Below are 15,893 nucleotides of genomic sequence, written 5' to 3'. Positions count from 1 at the left end.
GATTTATTCAGGTATGTACTGAAGAGTGGTAGAGCTACTCATATGGTAGTTCCGTTTTAGGTTTTTGAGTAACTTCCATACTAATTTCCATAGTGGCTGTACTAATTTACATCCTCACCAGCAGAGTCTAAGTTTTCTTGCCACCCCTCATCCTCACCAGCATTTATTATTTGTATTCTTGATGATTGCCTTTTTGACTTGGGTGAGACAGTAACTTAATGTACTTTTGATTTGCAATTCCCTGATAGCTAAAGATGTTCAACAATATTTTCTACAAATCTTTTCCATTTTTCCTTATTTTGAGAAATGGTTGAACAGTTCACTTGTCTATTTATTGATTGGGATTTGTAGTGTGTGTGTGTGTGTGTGTGTGTGTGTGTGTGTATGTGTGTGTGTGCATTTTAAGAGTTTTGAATTTTTTATACATTCTGGATATTAATCGTCTGTTGGAAGAGTAGCTGGGAAAGTTTTTCTCCCATTCTGCAGGCCCTCTCTTTACTCTGTAGTTGCCCTTGCTGTGCAGAAACTTTTAAATTTGATGTTATACCATTTGTCTATTCTTACTATTATTTCCTGAGCTATAGAAACCCTATTTAGGAAAGCATTGCAGTCCCTATATCATGAAGTGTTTCCCCTGTTTTCTACTTGCAGTTTCAAATTTCAGATAGTAAACTTATTACTTTGATCCATTTGAGTGACTCTTACTCAGAGTAAAATCTAATTTCAATCTTTTACATATAGATAATTGAGTTTTCTCAACAATATTTGTTGAAGAGACTGTCTTTTCTCCTAAGTATGTTTTTGGCACCTTTGGCAAAAATTAGATGACCTTACACACATGGGTTTATTTTCCATGGAGTCAGCCTTTCATGTGTTGTGACCATTCTAGCAGTAGAGGGCAGTCCAAGCACAAATATGCCCTCATATTTGTGAAGTGTGTGAAGCATAAATCTACTGAGCACCAAAAAATGATAATCAGTCCTTGCAACATTCTATCTGGGGTTTGGGAGGACACAGAGTCTTTATCAAAGGTCACCTATTTCATGGCAGAATTTTGTTCTGCTCTGGGAAGAATCACCTTGGTGTGACTAGTCCCAGGCCACTATACCAGATCTATGATCATGAATGCTACATGCTGTTACATCCAAAACCTAAAGTTCACTAAGACAAGTGAAGCACTGGGTAGGACCAATGCATACCCTTTATTTACTTCTCACTGCCTAAGTGGACTTGTGGGTCAACATTACTGCAAACCAGCAATTGTTCACATGAGATAGATTAGAAATTTGATAGACTGGGGCCACATCTCTCCCTGTAATATAAGGTTCTACTGTTCCAGAGGATCAACCATGGGAATTAGCCTGAGGATGTGAGCTTTTAGAATCTGCCCACTGCTAGGCTTATCCGGCCTAACCCTAAGTTCTAAGATGAACTATTGTGCATGGTATTGTGCATACCCTCAGTAACGGAGTCATGCCCCAAACTATCCTGCCCAATATCTCAGTAATGTTGATGAAGGCCGTGCTTTGATCTTCAAGTCTATCACTAAATTAGGTGAGACCCAATCTAAAAGCTTCAGCAACCTACACTGTCTGGTGTATTCAACATATAGCTGTTCCCTTTAGTATTTAAAATAATCCAATAGAAGGGGGGAAAGACACTTAAGTGAAATGTTGATGAAATAAAATATCTTTGCTTATCATCAGGTTACTTGTGAATGACTTGTAAGTCTATATTCTCATTGAAGCACTAATGATTCTACATTTTGACATAAGAGACTCAGTCTGTTCTCTATATGTACAGAGAATCCTGACATCTCTAAATAGGTCTATGTTATTAAGGTGGAGAATGAAGCCCAAGCGCTCATACAGACTATGAGACTCCAGAAGAACATTACCTGATGTTTCCTAATATAAATAAACTAATTTCCATTTTCAGAAAGATAGAGTTTATGTAATTTACCCCATTCTTCCCACTAAGAACTACTAAAATCTCTGGATGTCTTTTTTTAATATTATTTTTTAGCTGTAGATGGACACAATATCTTTATTTTGTTTATATATTTATATGTGGTACTGAGAATTCAACCCAGTACCTCACACATTCAAGGCAAGTGCTGTACCACTGAGCTCCAAACCCAGCCCTGAATGTCTTATGTAACAAAATCATACAGAGGCTTGGAAAAATGAGGAGAACAGGCAAAATTATCAGGGACCCAGGAGCAGACAAGATGGCAAGTTCTCTACATTTTCCTTTTGATTGTATACATTTCAGGCATATAGCTGAAGAAATCAGGAACAAAGAAAGGTCAATGGTCATAGATGAAAAAAACCAACAAATGTCTATTGTTTTAGCTGACTGAATAGGAAGTTGACAAGCTGAGAAGACAGAAATTTTATGGTGGCCAAACACATACAGAGAAAGTTATGCCTTTCAGACTAGAGTGCAGACTTCCATACATGTCAACATAAAGATCCCTAAACCCTCCATTGTTGTAGTTTGAGAGAAGAGTAGAAATCAAAAATACCTCCTCACCTAGGAGGAAGGAACCCTACATTCTTTCTTCATCATAGGTAATCAATGGACCACAAAGAGGAGTCTGGATCCCCTTTCAAACTAGCAGTAATGAGGCATACCTCTTTCCACACTGGTGTATTGTCTCTGGAGACAAGCTAGGAAACAATAATAAGGCATTCCTACCCCTCATAGACAGGGTGGTTTTCCTGGAATCTGCAGAGCAGCCAGAATTTCATCCCCACCCAGCACTCATGAACAACCTCCTTTTGCACTGGTGTCAACAGAGGTTAAAAGGACTAAAGCAGCAGTCCCATTCCCACCTTCTGATGAACTTGTGTGATCAAAATTGAGACAAGAAAAAAAAGTAAATAACATACAAATTCTCATAGTACTTGAAATATCCCAATGAAAAAATTAACAATCAGCCATTTTCATGTGGTTTATAACAAAAAGTCCAATATCGTGCCAGCTAAATCACAGGAGAAGAAAAATAGGACAGGCCTGAAAAAGAACGCAAGCAAATAAATCCTGAAAACAACCCAAATTTGGCAAAAGACATAAACCTACAGATTATAGGTGTGCATTCCCAACTGTCTTAGTCCATTGTGCAACTATCACAGAATACCACACTTCAGGTGGCTTATATTCAAAAGAAATATATTTCTCACAGTTCAGGAATCCAGAAGTCAGAGAATGGGATGCCAGCATGATTGGGCTCTGATGAGGCTTGTAGATAAACATGTTCTCACTGTATCCTTACAGGGCAAAGAATAGAGAGGACTTAAGTGTACTCCTGTTTTGATTATAGCACTGATGTCCACATGAGGTGCTGGCATGCATGATGTGATTTAACCCTAATTACCTTCAAAAAGCTTCATCTCCAACTGCCACCACACTGGGGGCTGGGATTTTAACTGACAGATTTGGGGGTCCTCAAGACCAAGCAAGTTTAAGAGTGACATGCACACCAGGATAACAAAGATAATGCTTAGAAGCAGTGAAAGTGAAAGAGCTTTCCTTTGTTGGAGATAATTATACAAATGAAGCAGGAAACTTGAAAGATGCAAAAGCTATGATAAAGCAGCTCCACATTTCCCAAGTGCCAAAATAAAAGAACTGTTCATCCTGATTTCTTCATTTGGTGATTTTGTCTTCTAGGAAGAAAGGGATGGAAAGACAGTGGATGAAGGAAGACCAGAGAATTTGTGAGCAGCAGACCCTACATTAAAAGAATAATTAAAGGCAATTTTTAGTCAGTAATGAAATGATAAAAAAAGAAGTTGAAAATAAAAAATAATATATGCATATTTAAAAAAAGTTGAAACAAGAAAAAAAAAACAACAGATATGGGAATATATATGTGAATGTGATGTATCTTATTTTTGCTCTTGAGTTTCTAAATATGTTGTGGTTGAAGTAAAATTGTAGTAATATTGTGTAAGGGATTCCACAAAACCATGCCAGACATGGGAAATCACATAAGGGAGTTTATTAAGCAAACAGAGTGTCTCCCTGCAGGGTAAGAGAGAAAATGAGAGGAAAAGAGAAAGGGTGTGCACTAGAGAGAGTGGAAAGCAAGGAGGAGAAAGAAAGTGAGTCGGGGAAGAGAAAAGCAAGAGAGAGAGAAGATGGCGGTGAAGCTACCTTTAAGAATCCCACTGGGCTAACAGGGGACCAATAATGGAGAAGGATACTTGCAAGCTGATTGATGAACCAATAGCTAGCTAGGATGTTCACAGACTGACAGTAGTTGGGAGGCAGGCAAAATGGTTGCGCCAGAAAGGGTGGGGAGAGCAGCTTTCAGACTGACAAGCTAGGTTGTGATGCAATGGAAAGGGCGGGGGAACAGACATTCCCCTGTTTTGTTTGTATAAGAAAATCTTATGTTCTCCAGTTCTTTCCCGCCTTATCTCTCCTTCCTGCCTAAGTGACTAGGGCTGGTTTTGCAGGTGAGATATAAAAAGTCCATTCTCCCAGGGGCAGTGTTCATCTTCCAGACTTCCAGAGGCAGATGGCTTTCATGGACTTCATTTCCTCAATTTAACTGATCCCCAATTTCTACACTGACTGCCTGTACCCAATTCTGGCTTACTCCTTTACTGATTTAGGGAAAGGGGGCAATGACCAATCTGGCTTCTTCCAGCTGGAAAGGGACAGCATTGGGCAAACAGTTTGGAGTTCCCTTTTTAGAAATCGGGTCAATTGAGGGGTCCATGGTAGAAATTTGGCTGGGAAGAGCAGGTTGTAAAGGCATCTGGGGACGGATGCTTCTATGAGAGAAGAACAAGAAGACATGAGTACTGAAATGAGATTAATACAATATAAATGTTGCAGAATCTGGAATATGAATATCATAAAGATGACAGAAGTCAATAATTCCTCACCAGGGGTGGAAGAACTGAGTTGTTCCCAGAACAAGGCCTAGCAAAGGCTGGCTGTAGGCCTTAAACTGACTAGAGGACAAGGCCTTTATTTGGGAACTTTAACATTGTCCAGGTTATCAGGAATGTAAACACAACATTTAGTAGAGATACAAGCAAACATAGATTAAGCCTACCTGTGTCTGTAGGCTTTAAACTGATTAAAAACTTCTGACTCTGGCAGTTTCTCTTAATAGTTATCAGGCACATTTGCCTAAGAATCTCTCTTTTGTAGCTTTTAGTCTTTATTCTAGTGGGCTAACACAAGTGTACATCTTAAGTTACATTTAAATATTATTTCTTTTAAATGCCCAAGAGTGGCTGTATTTTGGTTTTAACTATTTTGCTAGGTGTTTAAGATCAAGCTGGTCAAAGTGACCTGTTCCTGTCTATTAAGGATTCAGCTGAGTTCCCACAGGGGTCACTCAGAGAACTTGAGAGCCTTAGCTTTAGTGCCATCTGTTAGGCAGGGTCTTCTCGATGAGGTGGCTTCCCTTGAAAGCATTAGGGGTGTCTCCCTTCTTCCATGACCCTCCTCTGCAGCAGGTGCACTGATTGACTTTTCATCCTCTAGTGGCCTCATCAATCTCCTTGATCAGGAGGTTGTGTGACCCACCCAGAGTTGCAAAGCTCCTTATAGAAGTCCTCTTGTTCCCAGGGTTTAGGCTGACTTTGAGGGCAAGACCCAAACATGGACTTTTCTTGACCTCTGTATTTAATCTCAATCTCTAAGTTTGATCTTAACCATCAAACAAGCCAGTTTCACCAGTCATAAAGTAAGAGTACTGGGCTTTAACTTCAATGTCTGTAACTTTACAGTTATTTACCCCCTTTTATCTAAATGGGGGTCTACATTATCTGTCCTACAGGCGATGGCTTACTATTTATTTCAAAGTTAATCTGTGGTATACTTCTGCAAAATACTAATCAGGCAACAGTTAGAGTTTACAAGGAAAATACAAAATGGAATCAACAACAGTAAAACATTCAGCTTGTGCAATAGCTATCTTGAATTTTGGCTGAGTTATGCATTATATCCCATTTTTGAGATCACAGTAATCTTTACAACAAACATCAAACTTTTGAACATAACTTTAAATGAGTTAAAGTCTGGCTTACTTTGGAGCCATTCTAACATGCAGCAGGGTTGTGAGGCAGAGCCTTATCTCAGGTAAGGTGGGGCTTTTCCTGAAGCTATTTTTTTCCTCTTTTGCCATGACCAGCATGACCAAATTCTCAAGTTCAGTGAGGGGCAAAGGAGTATTAGAAAATAAAGGTTTATAAACACAGATTTTGAAGATTAATCTGAGATCAGATGTAGCTCTGTTCTCTGATGGAAATGCAGATCTAAAGAGTTATGTCAGCAATCTTTATATATGTATGTAAGCATTATTCTTTGTTTTCAGGAAAGTTACAGAGACTAGGACTTTAAAGTAACTTTTTGGTTTTTTTCAGAACTGCAAAGTGCAATGTTAGGAGCTCTGTGTAGCTGTCAAAAAAGTCCACTGTCCAAAGTTACTGTAAGGTGGGCAGGAACCAGAGAAGGGAGCTGATGAAACACTGGTTATCTAGCAAAAGAATTCCTTCCTGCCCAAGAGCTGTGTGCCTGAGATCAATGTCAGAGCTGATAGGACTCCTGTATAGAGCCTCCCCATAGAGGGTACTGCCACAGCAGTTAGGCATCTTGTGCCCCTGCACAGGAGCACTCCCAGGCACCAGGCATGCCACAGACATGAGGTCAGAGACCCCAGTCTCAATCACTGTTGTCCCATTTTTGCAACTGCACATTACACTCTTTCTTAAATGTCATTTTAAGAAGTTTACATATATTGACTCCTGAGTCTATATGAACATTAGTTAACACAATTTAACATTATATCTAAAACATGAATCAAAGAAAGGCTGAGAGAGCTTTTAACTTTACTTTTGTGTGGCAAAGTGGCAAAATGCTTTCATGTTTCATGATAGACAAGTTTAATTTGGAGAATAGCAGCTTGATAAATTTTCTGCTTTAAAGGCTTGTATACCTGAAAGATATGAACACATTTAATATACAAAGAATAATGTTTTTATGTTACTCCATGGAATAACTTTATAAATTAATCAGATGTCTCTAACAAACACATTTGAGTAATCCCATACATGTCAACTCTAATTCACTCATCTTATTGTTAAAAAACCAAGATATCAGACAAGTGTTAAAAAACCAAGATATGAGACAAGTGTACCAATAGTATTTGCCATCTCTTTACTGTGGAAGAAAAGTCCTAGAAAAACTGATGTTAGACATTTTACAAACATCAACATTTAATGAGTTTGACCACCTAGAGACTTGCGAGTTAATTTTAAAGACATTTTGCTTCTATTAATTTACCCAATTTAAATTGAACCTTTTAAATTATGTGAATTAAAAGTATTTGGATCCATTTTTTAAATTTTAATTTTTATACACGCTTATATTTAACACAAAACTAAAGGCCTTGTAATGTTTATCTCCATTGCAATGTAACAGATGTTCAAAAATAACTCTAAAGTTGGATAAAAAGAACTGATCAAAAATCATTAACCTATGTATGTAGGATCAAAATTGTGAGCTAGCATTTAAGAAAAACAAGAGTCCTAGAAGAAAAATGATAATGGCCATTAATTATAGCATGAGAAGATGAAAAAGAGAAGGGCAGAGAGAAAAGATGAGAAGGAGGGATAAAGTGATCTATGTTGCAGCCCAGGAGAAATTTAAAATGGACACTTTTTTCCTTTTCTTGGGTTTGAGACTGGTCTAAGCCTTGACTGAGATCTGAAAGGGGCTAACAGGTTCCTGGTTAGTAATCAATTCAGGTTTGGATGCAGAAAATTGTTAAACATTATCTCCCACTACTTGTGGGGAATGGGGCTGCTATATCATACTCCTTACTGGGACATGTCACTGATGGTCAGGCTGGTTACTCTCTCCACACTGGCATATGTGGGACCTCGTGGCAGGAGGACTAGGTGGACTGGGCTGGGGAATGGAAGCAGAAACAGCTGAGTCGAAGTTGGAGGAGGAGGAGGGATTAAGAGGGGAGAAGAAGGAGGCTTTTGAGTTTGCAGGAAGAGCATAAGAGCACAAGAAAGAAGGACATGAAGATAAGGAATCCCTTTCCATCTGCCCACTCACTCATGGAAGCTGTGTGTCATTATGTGGCCATTTTGGATTGATGTGGGGAGGACCAAGAAAAAAGCTTGGGGCCTATCTGTAGCCCGTGAACAGAGCTCTGTGAACACCTGCCTGGGTCCCCAGGTAGACATCTGAGGATGGTTCTCTGCAGCTTCCAAGGAACAGAAAAACTGTTTATGGCACCAGCAACTAGGTAGGCAGGCAGGCAGGCAGGTGGGTAGAGAGGAAGGACAGGATAGGATAGATCAGATATATTAACGGACATGTGGATGGTAGTTGGGTGGGTGGGTGGATAGGTGGACATCTAAAGGGTACTGTGGCCAAATATAGTCAACTTTTGATAGCTTTAAGCTGGGGGTCAGGCGAAGGGTTCCCAGGGGTGAATCTGCCGGAATGGAGGACCCAGATCCCATGGTGGAGACTGATACAGCCGAGTCTGTGGCCAGGGTGTCCCGAGACCAGAGTAGTTGACTGGAGACAAGAAAACAGCACATAGATGGTGTCATCACACAAACATCAATGTGGGGCCAGGCAAAAGCCGAGAAGGGGTGAGGACCTGATGTCAGGGTTTTCAAGTACGAGTGCAATTGCAATCGCAAGTGGGAGCTGAGCCTCCACCCTGAGAGAGAAAATCCACCATAAATCAGGAATCCACCTGGCAGATAAGACTGACTATAGGGGCCAGCTATAACTATAAAAGTTGTGGCTGGGGGTACCTCCACCCCTCAGCCACCTTGAGAGCCCTGGACACTCTACGGTCACTTCTCAGGTCAGCAGAGGTGTGTTTAGGTGGTCTAGAGTGGGGACCTGTCTAAGGGAACTTACCAATCCGAAGTCCAGTGTGCATGCAAAAAGCTGAGTGTCTATGTGAATGGAAGGTGGGGCCATGTCCGGGGGTCACTGGGGCATCAGCTGGGGTTCCACTTGCTTAAGAGACAGTGGAAGAACCCATCCAAGTCATGGCACCAATATAAGGGATCCCACGAAACCACGCCAGACACGGGAAATCACATAAGGGAGTTTATTAAGCAAACAGAGTGTCTCCCTGCAGGGTAAGAGAGAAAATGAGAGGAAAAGAGAAAGGGTGTGCACTAGAGAGAGTGGAAAGTGAGGAGGAGAAAGTGAGTCAGGGAAGAGAAAAGCAAGAGAGAGAAAAGATGGCGGTGAAGCAATCTTTAAGAATCCCGCCAGGCTAACAGGAGACCAATAATGGAGAAGGAAACTTGCAAGCTGACTGATGAACCAATAGCTAGCTAGGATGTTCACAGACTGACAGTAGTTGGGAGGTGGGGAAAATGACTGCACCAGAAAGGGTGGGGAGAGCAGCTTTCAGACTGACAAGCTAGGTTGTGATGCAACGAAAAGGGCAGGGGAGCAGATACTAAGCGTATTTTGAGAAATACAATCATCCCCTGGTGCCCTAGGGATTCCATCCAGTGCCCATATAGTCCTAAGTTCCTTGCATGCTCGTTTATCTTACACAAAATGGCAAAATATTTGTATAAACCTATGCACATCCTGTCATACACTTAAATTATCTCTAATTCACTTATAACAGCTGGTATAATGTATATACTATACAGATAAGTGTTTAGTATATTGGTAAGACACAAGGAAGAAAAATTGGTACTTGTTCAGCACAACCATTTTTTTGAAAATTTTTGATCCATATGTAGTCGAATGGAAGAACGTGGACCTCAAAGATACAGAGAGCTAATTGAATACAACTATATTTTGAATAGATGTGGGTAAAGGGTCATATAAGGTTTCCACACTTCACCCAAAGTGCTAAAATGTGAACTTGCAGTTAGACTGTGGTTAGTTATATATATGTTCTGCAAGATCTAGAACATCCACTAAAAACATCTCTGCAACACTCAAAAATGGTGTAGTAAAAGAAAGTGGAAATCTAAAATAAAATGTACAGGTGACAAACAGGAAGGCAGGGCATAGAAACAGAGGAAGTAATGAGATGAGCAGAAATTTTGAAATGAAATGGCACAGTTAAAACCCAAACTATCAATAATTAAATCAAATGGAACTGATTTAAAAGAAATGAAAGGGTTGAAATTTAGAGAATTTCTCGATTATAGAAGCAGAAAAGTCTGTAGCATAGCAATACCTACCCAATATTCATATGTGTGTATAACTTGCACAAATTTGTTAAATATTATGTAACTCATTTTGCATAATTGGTTTATGAAATAAATTAGTTTTCTACAGTTAATAATGTTGTACAGAACAGGTACACATTGTGAATAACACTTGTAAGGCTCTCAGTGCAGTCCTTTCCTGGCAGAGGGAAGATTTCAGTGGTGTCGGCACTTTAGAAGGACAGCAGCTGGGTTAGGCTCCTCATCCTCTGCTGCTACCTGTGACACAGAGCTGTCTCAAAAACCTTTATCCTTCTGATAGCTACTCCATATCTAAGTGACCCCATCTAATCCCAGGGCTCCTGCTCCCACTTAGACCAGGATGTGCTATTTGCATGGTACATGCACAACTGCCCTAGTGTGGAACCACCTCACTGCTCTCTAGGTAGCCACGTTTGATTGATCAGTTAAAATTTGAAACCAGAACATCTTTCCATGGTGAGAAGATACTAATATGTAACAATTTGAAGTCCACTGACACTTTCCACTGGTTTGATTTTGTAAATCATCCTAATGATTCATCATGAACCTTCAGGCCAAAATCTACTTGAAACTACAAAGAAAAAGTGTTGGAAAGTGGAAAAATCATGACTGGAAAAACAAAATTATCTTGTTAAAGAAGAGTAGTGGAAGGCAAGGACTTATTTTTCTATTTAGAAGAAAAGTTCTGAAAAGCTCTTGATTGAGCCAGTGTAAGGAACCTTAAAATCTGATGTGCTCTGGTACAAACTCATCATAAGAGCAAGAGATTTACTGTGTGTTGTATAATAAACATGGATGAACATGCAATATTTGCCTCTGGCATAAAGTAATGAGCAACTATGTAAATTAATAACGCAAACAACTTTTTAAATAGTTCTTTTTTTAACATCATTTATTTTTTTTTATTTTTTACAGACTTCATTTTGATTCATTGTACACAAATGGGGTACATCATTTCTTTTCTATGGTTGTACACGATGTAAATTCATACCATTCATGTAATCATACATGTCCACAGGGTAATGATGTCTGTCTCATTCCACAATTTTTCATATCCCCTCTCATTTCCTTCTACATAATCTAAAGTTTCTCCATTCTTCTCTCACTTCCCATCCCCTCACCCTCATTATATATCATCATCCACTTATTTGGGAAGGCATTCAGCCTTTGGTTTTTGGGGATTGGCTTATTTCACTTACCATGATATTCTCCAATTCCATCCATTTATTTGCAAATGCCATATTATTATTTTTTATGGCTGAATAATATTCCATTGTGTATATATACCACAGTTTCTTTATCTATTCACCAGTTGAAGGGCATCTAAGTTGGTTCCACAATCTAGCTATTGTGAATTGAGCTGTTATAAACATTGATGTGGCTGCATTACTATAGTATGCTAATTTTAAGTCCTTTGGGTATAAGATGAGGAGTGGGATAACTGAGTCAAAAGGTGGGTTCATTCCAAGTTTTCTAAGGATTCTCCACACTGCTTTCCAGAGTGGCTGCACCAATTTACAACTCCACCAGCAATGTAAAACTATCCCTTTTTCTCCACATCCTTGCCAACACCTATTATTGTTTGTGTTCTTGATAATAGCCATTCTAATTGGAGTAAGATGAAATCTTAGAGTTGTTTTAATTTGCATTTCTCTAATTACTAGAGATATTGAACACTTTTTCATATATTTATTAATTGCCTGTAAGTCTTCTTCTGTAAAGTGTCCAGTTCCTTAGCCCATTAATTGATTGGGTTCTTTGTATTTTTGGTGTAAATCTTTTAAGTTCTTTATACATTTTGGAGATAAGTGCTCTATCTGAAGTGCACGTGGAAAAGATTTTCTCCCACTCTGTGGGCTCTCTTTTCACATTATTGATTATATCCTTTGCTGAGAAAAAACTTTTTAGTTTGAGTACATCCCATTTATTGATTTTTGCTTTGATTTCTTGTGCTTTGGGAGTCTTGTTGAGGAAGTCCGATCCTAAACCAACATGATGAAGATTCAGGCCTACTTTGTCTTCTATTTGGTGCAGGGTCTCTGGTCTAATTCCTAAGTCCTTGATTCATTTTGATTTGAGTTTTGTGCAGGGTGAGAGATAGAGGCTTAATTTCATTTTACTGCATATGGATTTCCAGTTTTCCCAGCACCATTTGTTGAAGAGGCTATCTTTCCTCCATTGTATGTTTTTGGATCCTTTGTCTAGTATAAGGTGATTGTATTTATGTGGGTTCATCTCTGTGTCTTCTATTTTGTACCATTGGTCTGTCTGTCTATTCTGCTGCCAATTCCATGCTGTTTCTGTTATTATTGCTCTGTAGTATAGTTTAAGGTCTGGTATTGTGATACCTCCTGCTTTACTTTTCCTGCTCAGTATTGTTTTGGCTATTTGAGGATCTCTTATTCTTCCAGATGAAATTCCTGATTGCTTTCTCTATTTCTATGAGGAATGTCATTGGGATTTTAATTGGAATTGCATTGAATCTGTATAGCACTTTTGGTAGAATGGCCATTTTGACAATATTAATTCTGCCTATCCAAGAACATGGGAGATCTTTCCATCTTCTAAGGTTTTCTTCAATTTCTTTCTTTAGTGTTCCGTATTTTTCATTGTAGAGCTCTTTCACGCCTTTTGTTAGATTGATTCCCGAGTATTTTATTTTTTTGAAGCTATTATGAATGGAGTGATTTTCTTAATTTCTCTTTCAGAGTCTTAAAATATATGTTGAGAGAGCAAAAAGAAACTTTACAGCAGACTAGTCTTAACTATCTCATTTGACAAGAAATTACTGGGTTTTCTTTGATTATCCCACAGTAAGAATCCACATGTTCTCATTACCAAGTATGCACAACCCTCCACAGAAAGAATCACCCTGATTTACTAATACAGAAGAAACTCACAGTAAATTTGTTTTAGTTTGTCACTATGGCACATACATGCTATGAAGCACAAATTCATACCATACTAATTTTATAGGAAATCATACATACCTCTCACAAATATCTTATTTTAACTTTAGCAAAGCATAGGGAACAGACTCCTTTCAGTACTGAAACAGACACAATACAGAGGCATAAGATCTTCTGTCCTGTCCATGTTAGAAAGAAAATGTCCACCAAAGATGTCTAGGCCGTGTTCCCAGAACCTGTAAATATGTGAAATGAAAGGGGAAAGAGGAATTAATTTTACTTATCAATTGACCTTCAAATACATGGATCATCCTGTATCATGCAGGTGGAACAAATGTAATCACAAAGGTCCTTAAGTGTGGCAGAGGGAGGAAGAAGCACCGGTGTCTGAGAGAAATGATGTGAGATCAGCCATCTTAACGGTGGAGGGGGCAGAAGTCCAGGAGTGAGGGAACTCCAGTCTGACTCTTCCTAGCGCCTCTAAGAGGAAACACAGCCCACTGATCCCTTTTAGACCAGGGAGGCCCATTTTTGATTTCTGGCCTGTAGGAGTACATGATTAGAGATTTGTATTATTTTAAATTGACAAAAATTCTGCTCATTTTGTATAGTAGTCACAATGTAAATGCACTCTTCACAGGTCTGTGTGATGTTTTCCTGTGACACCTGTCAAGATTAGGGATTAGGGTGACAAAAAGGCTACTCGCAGGGGAATACCCCTATTGCTGTTCCTATCCAAGGCAAATAAGCAGTATGTGGTTTAATGAAATACCAAATAATCTCAAAATACAATCTAAATAAGCAATTACTGAGTCCATACCAAATGGGAAATGGTTAATAAACGTTCCTCCCCCATCAATGCACTCTTGGCTGCACCCTGCTCTTTCTCCTCAGCAGGGAGTGCCACCCTATGTGTGGCTATTCATATAAGTTGTGCAGTCCTCTATAGTATCATTGTAGACTTTTTTAAATTTCAGAATCCACACAGAGGGTATTTGGTAGCAGGTGTGTTTGGTGCACACCTCTAAAGAGAGACGGGGAGGGAGATAGGAATCACTGAGAGCAAAAAGAGGTAGTCAGAAGACCTGCCCCATCTGTTCACACTACTGACTGTGGTCCTAGAAGTACGGCTTAATTTCTGATGGGCTTCCCCGTGCCCTGCCCATGGAACTGGGGATTGAACTCAGGGCAAGTGCTCCACTGCCAGTTTATGAATTCAGCCTGGGACTTAATTTCTTTCGGTGTAATTCCATATCCTTCCTCCCTGTCCATGTGCCTGACTTGACATATCTGCTCACTGTTCAGTTATCCATTTTACCTTACGTAGATTCAACATTAAGGGATTAAAAAAGGAGTATGACAAAATATTAAAATTAAGCTATTTGGAATCAGTCAATTTTTGGGAATCAACACCGCTGCAGTCAACAGGCGGGTCCCAAGCGCGCTCATGAAGCACCGCCCATTCAGTCTTTGACTGGGGCCGTCCCAGTGCGCAGTGAGAAAGGCGAGATTTCAATGGAGATGGTAAAGGTAGAGCGTTATGTATCCGGAAAGAGGCCAGGCTATGTCCCTGTGGAGTCTTCAGATGAGGAGGATGAAGAATTTCAATTCATTAAGAAAACCAAAGAACAAGAAGCGGAACCAGAGGACCGGGAGGAGGATTCATCTAGTGAGCCCCGGCTGCGGCGTTTACAGAGCCCTGTTAGTGAAGATGTGGACGAGAGATTGACCTGACATCGGAAAATAGAACCTGTAGTAGGAGAAAGTGACTCCGAAGTAGAAGGAGATGCTTGGCACATGGAATGAGAAGACAGCAGCAAAGAAGAGGAGGAAGAGCGGCGCCATGGCAAGATGCCTCAAGGAGCGCAGGAGAGAAGCAATGGAAGAGATGGAAGTCGTGGAGGTGGAAGACGAAGGTCGTTCTGGGGAGGAGTCCGATTCAGAGTCTGAGTATGGAGAGTACACGGAGGGTGAAGACGAGATGGAGCCTCGCCTTAAGCCAGTCTTCATTCGAAAGAAGGATGGAGTGAGAGTTCAAGAACGCGAGACCGAGGCACCGAAACAGAAAGAGCTAGAGCGGGAAGCAAAGCGCAAGGCTGAAGAGATGCGAAAGGACACACTGAAGATTGTAGGAGAGGAGACGAGGGAAGAACTGGAGGAGGACAAGCGTTCCCTGTCTGCACTGGATGCACTCAATACTGACGGTGAAAATGATGAAGAGGAATATGAGGCATGGAAAGTTCGAGAGCCAAAAAGAATCAAGAGGGTCAGAGAGGACCAAGAAGCGCTCAAAAAGGAGAAAGGAGAAATTAAACACTTGCAAAACCTGACTGAGGAAGAAGAGAGGCGAGCTGAACTTCGGGCAAATGGCAAAGTCATCACCAGTCAAGGGCAAATACAAGTTTTTACAGAAGTATTATCACCGGGATGCCTTCTTCATGAATGTGGATGAGAAAGTATACAAGAGAGATTTTAGTGCACCTACCTTGGAGGATCATTTCAACAAAACCATTCTTCCTAAAGTCACGCAGGTCAAGAATCCAAATATACCCACCTTGTGGTTCAAGATATCACCTCCTTCGACTCATCATGGGGCCAAGAGAGTGCCCAGAACACGAAATTCTTTAAAAAGAAGGCAGCTGGAGTATGAGATGTTTTTGAGCGACCATCTGCCAAGAAGCGGAAAACTACCTACAGTCCAACTATTTATTCCAACTGTGGGACACCAGGGGATGTCTCAGCATCTGGTCCTTGA

At 40.0% G+C, this 15,893-nt stretch overlaps 1 pseudogene across 1 annotated transcript; it reads left to right on the top strand.

Moving 5' to 3' along the window:
• The first annotated feature begins 14,576 nt into the window (after positions 1–14,576).
• Positions 14,577–15,893, top strand: LOC306662234 (microfibrillar-associated protein 1-like; annotated as a pseudogene). The gene has a single exon. The product of its transcript is annotated as a microfibrillar-associated protein 1-like (transcript).

This window comes from Sciurus vulgaris, assembly GCF_902686455.1.
Source record: "Sciurus vulgaris genome assembly, chromosome: 5".
Classification (NCBI taxonomy): domain Eukaryota; kingdom Metazoa; phylum Chordata; class Mammalia; order Rodentia; family Sciuridae; genus Sciurus; species Sciurus vulgaris.
Note: the sequence above shows the minus strand (reverse complement) of the source record. Positions and strands in the feature narration are given on the sequence as shown.